Here is a 9,586-nt window from a genome sequence, read left to right as displayed (position 1 = left end):
CCGGTTGATGGGATTTAAGGGTTGGTGGGATTTTCCAAGATGGGTTCCATTTGTTTTTCGCCTAAGGTGTTTGATGAGGTGGGGGGTGTTGGGGAGACCTTATGTTTGTCCAGAGCTTGGTCCGGTGACCCGCAAGCCTAGCCTCTGCGTTCTGTGCCTCCTCCAGTATGCACCCCAGCACCCCATGCCACCGCTCCTCCAGGTCTGCCAGGTGGGTGGTTGGGCCCCTCCTCCAGGTTGGGTCTGCTGGGCGGCCGCTGGCCCCTCCTGCCTCCGGGTCGCGTGGTCTTGAGATCAGTCTCTTAGAGGCAGCATATTGTTGGGTCTTTTTTTTTTTTAATCCAATCTGCTAGCCTATGTCTTTTGATTGGTGAGTTTAGGCCATTAACATTCAGGGTTATTATTGAGACATGATTTGTATTCCCAACCATTTTTATTTATTTTTTATATTTAATGTGACTTGGTTTCTCTTCTGATAGACTTTCCTTTAGTGTAATACCTTCCTCTGCTGATTTTCATCTTGTTTTTCATTTCCTCTTCTTGGAATATTTTGCTGAGGATGTTCTGTAGTGCAGGCTTTCTAGTTGTAAATTCTTTTAACTTTTGTTTATCATGGAAGATTTTTATTTCATCATCAAATCTAAAGCTTAGTTTTGCTGGATATATATTCTTGGTTAGCATCCATTTCTTTCAGGGCTTGGTATATATTGTTCTATAGTCTCCTGGCTTTGAGGGTCTGGGTTGAAGAATCTGCTAGATATGAATTGGTCTCCCCCTATATGTGATCTGATTCCTCTCTCTTGTGGCTTTTAAGATTTTATCCTTATTCTGTATGCTAGGCATTTTAATTATAATGTGCCTTGGTGTAGGTCTGTTGTAATTTTGTATATTTGGTGTCCTGTTAGCCTCTTGTATTTGGTTTTCCAATTCATTCTTCATGTTTGGGAAGTTTTCTGATATTATCTCATTGAAGAGATTGTGCATTTCTTTGGTTTAAAACTCTGTGCCTTCCTCTATCCCAATAACTCTTAGATTTGGTCTTTTTAAAAAATATTTATTTTTTAGGTGTAGATGGACACAACACAATGCCTTTATTCTCTCTCATAATTCTTGGATATTCTGTTCATGGTCTAACTTTCTTCACTGTGTGATCCACTTTATTTTCCAGATTGTATACTTTGTCTTCATTATCTGACGTTCTTTCTTCCAAGTGATCTAGTCTGTTGGTTATGCTTTCTATTGAGTTTTTTATTTGATTTATTGTATCCTTCATATCCAGGATTTCTGACTGTTTTTTTTTCAGAATCTCTATCTCTCTCTTAATCTTTTGCTACCTGTGTTTGCTCTCTTATCTCATTGTTGGAGTGATCAATTTTTGCCTTTATTTGCTCATTTAGGTCATTCTTTAATTTACAGATCATTTTAATTATGAACCTCCTGAACTCCTTCTCTGACATTTCATCAACTTCACTGTCCATGGGTTCTGTTATTACAGTGTCCTGGTTTGTTTGGGACACTTTCCTCCATTGTTTGTTCATGTTGTCTATGTATCTTCCTTTCTTACAGTGTGGATCTGAGACATTACGATTTCTTCCCTATATTCTTGTAGTACCCGTGCAAATTGTCTGTGCCTCACCTTGAGTTTGGGCTTCCAGACCCTGATGGTGTCCCTTTGTGTATGCTACTGCATCTAAGGTTGGTGGTGGCAATAAGCAGAGGTAACTCGAGATAATAGTTAAGGTGCCCCAATATGGAAGTGATGTCTTACAGAGATGGTGCTGAAAGAGTAGGCCTCTCACTCCCTTTGGGATACCTTCTCTGAGATGCAGTTGCTTCTAGACCCTGTCTGTTGTCAAAAAGATACAGGTCACTTCCATCTTGGGACACTGCAGCTATGGCGATGACTGCAGTGTCCCAAGATGGAAATGGGTTAGGCTTAGGCTACCAGGTGAGGGAAGCATGAACTCGGACCTACCCTGGACCTGGGTCCTGCGCAAGTCAGTGTGGATGGATCTGGGCCAGGCCTAGGCTCTCGTGATAGTCTGCTGGCCGGAAGAGGTGGTCCTGTGCTGGAGGCTGGGTGCCTGCCAGTGGAGGAGTGGACTGGAGCCTACTGTGAGCCTGGGTCCCATGTTGGCTGGTGTGGGCAGTCTGGGCTGGGTCTCCACTCCCACGGTAGTCTGCTGGTCCTAAAAAATAAATATTTAAAAAAAATATCTTAAGGGCTGGGGCTGTGGTTCAGTGGTAGAGTACTTGCCTAGCATGTCTGAGGCACTGGGTTCGATCCCCAGAACCACATAAAAATAAATAAATAAAAGTATTATGTCCATCTACAACTAAAAAAAATACAATTAAAAAAATACTGTGCCTATACTGAACACGAATAGATATTTGGTTGTCATTATTTCCTAAGTACTAAAGTATAACAACTATTTTCACAGCACTTACATTGTATTAGCTAATGAGTTATATTTTGGATATGAAGTGGCCCTAAAGTTCATTGTGAGACAATGCATGAAGGTTCAGAGGAGAAATGATTGGGTTGTGAGAGTCTTAACCTAATCAGTGAATTAATCCCTCATGCAATTAACTAATAGGTAACTGGAGGCAGGTGGACTGTGGCTGGAGAAAGTGGTTGGTTAATTGGGGGTGTGTCTATGGGGTATATATTTTGTATATGGAGAGTGGAGCTTCTTTCTCTGCTTCCTGGTCATCACGGTGTAAGAATCTTCCCTCCACCACCTTCTCCTGCCACAATGTTCAGCCTCGCCTTGAGCCTTAAGGAATGAGCTGACTTTCTATGGACAAAGACCTCTGAAACCATGAACCCTCCGATGAAACTTCTCCTCTACAATTGTTCTGGTCAGATCCTATAGTCACAGCAGCAAAAAAAGCTGATTAAAACAGTTACAAAGATAATCTAGAGAAAAAGTATACAGGAGGCTGTGCATATGTTCTAGGCAAACACTATGCCATCGTATATGATAGTTGAAAATCCTTGAATTCTGCTATCTCCAGGGGTTCCTAGAGCCAATCCTCCCAGGATACCAAGGGACATCTGTACTGGTATAAATCAGTGACTGAAAAAATAAATGAGAGGGCAGGGACACATCTCCAATGCAGTCACATTAAAGATGGAGACAGCAAATTCCATATTCTTTGTAGTGTGAGCTGCAAATAAAACTTGGTTCTCAAGAGTACCATTTGGGCAGATAAAGAAACTTTATATTGGAAAAACCTGAAAATTATTTCATCAACCATTTGATCAATTACATCATGATCATAATAAAGTATGTTGAAAGGAATATTCTTTTTATTTTTTTGGTACCAGGGATTTAACCCAGGGGTACTTAACCACTGAGCCACATCCCTAGCCCTTTAAAAATGTTTTATTTAGAGACAGGGTCTCACTGAGTTGTTTAGGGCCTCACTGAGTCACTTAGGGCTTTGCTAAGTTGCTGAGGCTGGCTTTGAACTCACAATCCTCCTGCCTCTCAACCTGAGCTGCTGGGATTACAGGAGTGCAGCACCATGCCCAGCTTGAAAGGATGTACTTTAGTTTTAAACTTTTTTAAAGTTGTAGTTGGACACAATACCTTTATTTTATTTATCTATTTTTAAGTGGTGCTGAGGACTAACCCCAGCGCCTTGCACGTGCTACACTCTACCTCTGAGCCACAATCCCAGCTCCGAAAAGATGTATTCTTTATGTATAGAAATGACACTGTCGGTGGCCTTCCTTCCCCCAAATCAATAACCCCAGTCTAATTATGGAAAAAATATCAAATCCCAAGAGAGGCATGTTCTACAAAACAGCTTGCTGGTACAACTGGAAACATGAAATCAAGGAAAGTCTGAGAATCTGTCACAGTTTAGAGGAGACTAAGGAAACTCAAAAACTAAGTGTAATGTGATGCTCTGGAACAGAAAAAGGACATTAGGTTACAGTGAGATCTGAACCTGAGGTCTTTAGTTCATAACCATGCTTGAAAATAGTTTCACTAATTTTAACGTGTATCATAACCCTAACATTAGGACGATCTTCCACAAACACCGCGGACCGTTGCAGACATGTAAAGCTGAGAACCTCACGGTCACATCTGGCTTCAGCAGGGACAGGAATGTTGAGGATTTCTTATCTGAACTTCCCTGTCAGAGCACTGATAATTCGATTTCGTGTGAATTTTCATATCCCCAGTCCACTTTCAGCCAAAGACTGGCTGCAGCTGAGCTGGCGGGCATGCCGCATCCGTAGGTGCAGGTGGAGCTGAACCCGCGCCGCTGTAGGGCTCCCAAGGGTTAGGGTTCCAAGCGCAGACTGTGGCCGGCGACTCCGGTGCTGGGCTGGAGGACAGGCTGGGGTTGGAGGCGGGACACGCACGTCCTGATCCTCACAGGTGTGACCTGGCTCTCAGCCGGGCTGAGGAGGTTCACGCTGTCTCCAGTCTTCCCTGAGAGTGCACCTAAGTGACTTGCACAGGTTGCAAAAGCAGGTGCGCTGCAACTCGCTGGACTCCACTTTTGAGGCGAGGAACTTGGACAGCCTGACACTAAGGAAAACAACCACAGCGCGATTTGACACAGCACTGAGGCCACCAAATCCCAGCCACAGCGAGAGGACTGCCTCAGTCCTGGTTCCGGCAGCGTCCCAAGCGTCCAGAGCGTCGGAGACAGCAACAGCTACTGACGAGTAACACCAATGAGGTGACAGCGGCAGCAATTTGGCCTTCTCCACCTTAGGCGCTGCTGTGTGGCGCGAGCCAGCACTACCTGAGGCCCTGCGGGCTGCAAGTCTGAGTGTCACTGCGTACTCTGAGCAGTCGCCTGCTGCCACCTAGGGGAGAATACCGGCATGCCTCCGAAAAATCCTGGAGAGAGCGATGGACACATTTTGAAGTTTTTTGTTGTTGTTTTGTTTTTACCACTGAGCCACATCCCCAGCCCTTTTTATTTTTATTTTCTTAATTTTAATACAAGGCCTTGATCAATTTCTGAGAGGCTGGTTAAGTTGCTGAGATTGGTCTTGAACTTGCAATCCTCCAGCCTCAGCTTCCCCAGTAGCTGGGATTACAGGTATGAGCTACCATGCCAGGCTTGAGAATATTAAAGTGATAGAGTACTGTGCCTTTGATCCCATAAGTAAATGACATTATAACCTATAATGGAAGAGTTTGGAAAAGACAACTCACAAAATGGGAGAGAATGTATGCTAACAATACATTAGATAATAAATTAACACCCTCCCCCAGGTCATAACTCCCTGCATCTTTGTAAACCAACGTCAGCATCTGTTGCTCCAGAGACAAAAAGCAAACAGCACAAGGAAGAGTCCTCGTCAGCTGCTATCATTGCCAGTGAAATGCAGTCAGTGCTGTAGACACAAACCCAGTTTCCATCATAACAGGTAGGAGGCATTTTGAGTCTGTGCTTTTCTACTGAACAGTTTTATTATGACACTCAACACAGTAAGTTTTGGGCCAAGTACTATTCACAGTGCAATTGTGAATCATCCACCTTGGCTTGGTGACGGGCACATGGGGCACCATGTTTGGCTCCTTCTGCTAGCCACCTTGCCAGTCACTTCTGTGGGGCACCATCAGCATGCTGTGTTGTGGTCCTGGGTGCCAACAGTGTCACTCCCAGAGTCCACATGTTTGTATGAGGAAGCAGCACAGGCCACAGCTCCTCTGTGCTGCTCACAGCCAGATGAATGGGGCTCAGCTGTCCTCAGCCACTGCTCGGATGTGTCTGACCTGTAATGAAAGTTTCCGAGTAATGCTTTTGTTCCAAACACTAAGTACTGTAATGCATGTAAGCTCTTGGGGTGCCTGGCACCTTGCAAGAATTCAGTGGTTCACTGTTGTGACAGTATGGTTATGACAATAAAAAGGTGAAATGACAAAAAAGACAAAGTAGTACCCAGAATACATAAAGAACTCTTACAACTCAACAACAAACAACCCAATTTACAATTAGATGAAGGTCAAGAATAGACATTGATCCAATGGGGAAAAATACAAATAAGCAATAACCATATGAAAACGTGCTCATCATCACTAATCACTAGGGAAATGCAAATCATAACTACAAGTGGCCGGTGCCCACAGCATCTCTGAGCCCTGATGGCAAGCCAGAGTATACTTTTCCCCCTTAATATGTGAATGCTAGTATGAATCCAATAAATCTGTTGCTGCTCTGACCTGGCAGTTGTAAGTAGAAAGAGATGCACAATACAAAAACTCAGCAGAGGTACAAATCGGTTCTTTGGAAAGATAGATAAAATGTAAAGTGAATTTGGGGCTGTTGTGGGGCAATAGAACTTGTGGAAATAAGAAAAATTCTACATGGGAATTAACTCTGAATCCATGACTCAAGACAGAAGAATAATTTTTCATAGAAAGCAAACATTTTGGGAGTAAGCACACTTTTAGTTCCCAGGGCACAACAAAGAAAATCCCTACTTCTGCCAAATGACTCTGATCTTACAGTCTGGTTTTACCAAAGTGTTACAATAGCAGCCCTCAAACAGAAACGCTGAGGCCTGTTCTAGACATCTCTCAATTCCATCCACTTCTGTCTCCCCAATTTCTCAACTCTGTAAGATTCTGTTTTACTGCAAAGTCTTCCAAAAATTATTCCCTACTCATTTTCCCAGAGTTGGATTCAGGACAAATATCTTCTGTACCAAAATACCATACTTATAGAATTCATTCTACTCTGTTTCTGGACCTGTGCTGGATGATATTTTGGGTTTCATCCCTAAAATATCTTTATGTAGATATAATTCATACTGCTATTGTGGGTGGAAGATCTCAGGTCAATTGCTGTATTAACAAACTAACTCAACATATAGTGGCTGGAGACAGCAAAAATAGCATTATTCTCCCAAGACTCAGCTGAGTCAACTGATTCTCACTTGGGATTTCTCATGCAGATAAGTGGTGGCTGAGGCTGGCACCACTGAAGGTCACTCAAGCACTTTCATATCTGATGCCTTGGAAGGATTATGGTGCAGATTAGCCCAGCAAATAACCGTCCAATGCATACAGGTACCAATAGCTGGTGTCAGCCCTTAAGATTCCAACACACACTGACATGCTCAGTAACAAGAGACTCCTCCCAGGGAAACCAGTGTTCATATTTTACAATGTTTTTGAAGTATGAATTGCACATGTTCTCTGGAGCTGTGCAGAATCACAGTCCTTTTAATAAAAAATCTAGGGTTTTTTAAATGTTAAAGAATGTTGCCTGATGACACACTCCACGTGTACTTTATTTTAGCCTACAATGGTTCCAAAGAAACAGCATTGGGATAAGATAACTCGAAGCCAACTGACCACAGAGAGAAGCTAAAATCGCTTGTGAACTTTTCCTCCAACATCTCCATGAACCTGAATTAACAAGTTCAATATAAACCACAGGATCTTTCCACATGCATCAATAATGAACCCTTCCCACGCTAACCAATTGGTCTGTGACTTTTAGTCCTTTTTTTATAAGTGTTATAGTATCATTTAAGCGTGAGGTCAAGCGCGAGTTAAAAATGCACCAAACACAGCTGTATATCACATTCACATTCTCTCAAAAGAAGAACCCACTTCTGCGCGGGTTTTTAAAAATGAAATCCCAGCAGTGAACACTAGGGGGCAGGAAGAGACCCTCTACGAAGGGGAGCCTCAGGGACGCATGCGCCAGAGTTTGGCCAAAATTCTTCATTTGTCACACGAAGAAATTGTGAGTGCGACCCTGGAGGCATGACAAGTGTCCAGTGTTATGGTCTGAATTAATCAATACAATTAATAAGTTATGGATTATAGAATAGAAAATATAGATTAATAAAATAGTAAGTATAGCCATAGTGACCTCATCTTTATGGTTCCCATCTGAAACTGTTATATCAGCTGTTTAAAAAAAATATTAAAAAGTTGTTTTTCTGTGCTTCACACATCTGCAAATGGACTCAAACAATCTAGCATGTACAACCACAATTCTGCTCAAAACCAGACTGTGGTTTTCTGACTCTGCTCTGCTCACTGATTTTTTCAGCCCTTGGATCCTACTTGCTAGCAATCCACAGATTCCATAGAATGTGTTTTTCTTTCCTAAATATTGTAACCACAGACAGCCTGGTGCGCTTTTATCAAAAGGCCGTTTGGGCATGGCAGAGTGTCCTTAGCCAGGAAAACATAAATAAAATAAAATACTTTCATGTGCACTGTAAAGATTTTCGTGGAGATAACTTCATTTGACTTAGGTTGTCATGTTTCCACAGGAAGTATTTTTTATAGTAGAAATTGATGCAGAGAAGAATACCCACACACGGAAAATCAGAGAGAATTTCACTCACTCCCTTAGATGTCCTGGTTTTATGAGGCTGCTGGGTAGAGGGGGGGGGGACCCATATCTACTGGCAATAGCAGGCATCCATGTTCCTGAGGCCCCTCCTGTTTCTCGGGTTCTGTAATGTTGTCTCTTCACAGAAGAGCTCATTTACCACCCCCCAACTCTCCCCTATTTCCCTTTTACAGTCACCTCCTACTAGCCCCTGGAATCTGAAGGCTGTTCTCCATCCTTGCAATTTGACCTTTCCAAGAATATTAGGTAGATGATTGACACAAAATGTAGTCTTTAGAGAGTGGCTTCTTTCTCCACACATAATGTCTTGGAGATCCATCCAAGTCATTTCCAGTGCCTGTGTTGATAGTTTTTTCCCCCCTTTCATTACTGGGTTGTATAGATATCTCAGCTTGTCTATGAATTCACCTATTGATGGACATTTGTGTTGTTTTCTTTTTTTTTGAATTTTTTTATTGGTTATTCAAAACATTACAAAACTCTTGACATATCATTTTTCATACATTCGATTCAAGTGGGTTATGAACTCCCATTTTTACCCCAAATACAGATTGCAGAATCACATCAATTACACATACACATTTTTACATAATGCCATATTAGTAACTGTTGTATTCTGCTACCTTTCCTATCCTCTACTATCCCCCCTCCCCTCCCCTCCCATCTTCGCTCTCTACCCCATCTGTTGTAATTTAATTCTTTCTCTTGTTTTTTTCCCTTCCCCCTCAAATTCTCTTATATGTAATTTTGTATATCAATGAGGGTCTCCTTCCATTTCCATGCAATTTCCCTTTTCTCTCCCTTTCCCTCCCACCTCATGTCTCTGTTTAAAGTTGATCTTTTCCTCCTGCTCTTCCTCCCTGCTCTGTTCTTAGTTGTTCTCATTATATCAAAGAAGACATTTGGCATTTGTTTTTTAGGGATTGGCTAGCTTCACTTAGCATAATCTGCTCTAATGCCATCCATTTCCCTGCAAATTCCATGATTTTGTCATTTTTTAGTGCTGCGTAATACTCCATTGTGTATAAATGCCACATTTTTTTTTATCCATTCATCTATTGAAGGGCATCTGGGTTGGTTCCACAGTCTAGCTATTGTGAATTGTGCTGCTATGAACATCGTTGTGGCAGTATCCCTGTAGTACGCTCTTTTAAGGTCTTCAGGGAAGAGTCCGAGAAGGGCAATAGCTAGGTCAAATGGTGGTTCCATTCCCAGCTTTCCCAGGAATCTC

The sequence above is a fragment of the Marmota marmota genome, unplaced genomic scaffold (assembly GCF_001458135.2).
Source record: "Marmota marmota marmota unplaced genomic scaffold, marMar, whole genome shotgun sequence".
NCBI classification, from domain to species: domain Eukaryota; kingdom Metazoa; phylum Chordata; class Mammalia; order Rodentia; family Sciuridae; genus Marmota; species Marmota marmota.
Note: the sequence above shows the minus strand (reverse complement) of the source record.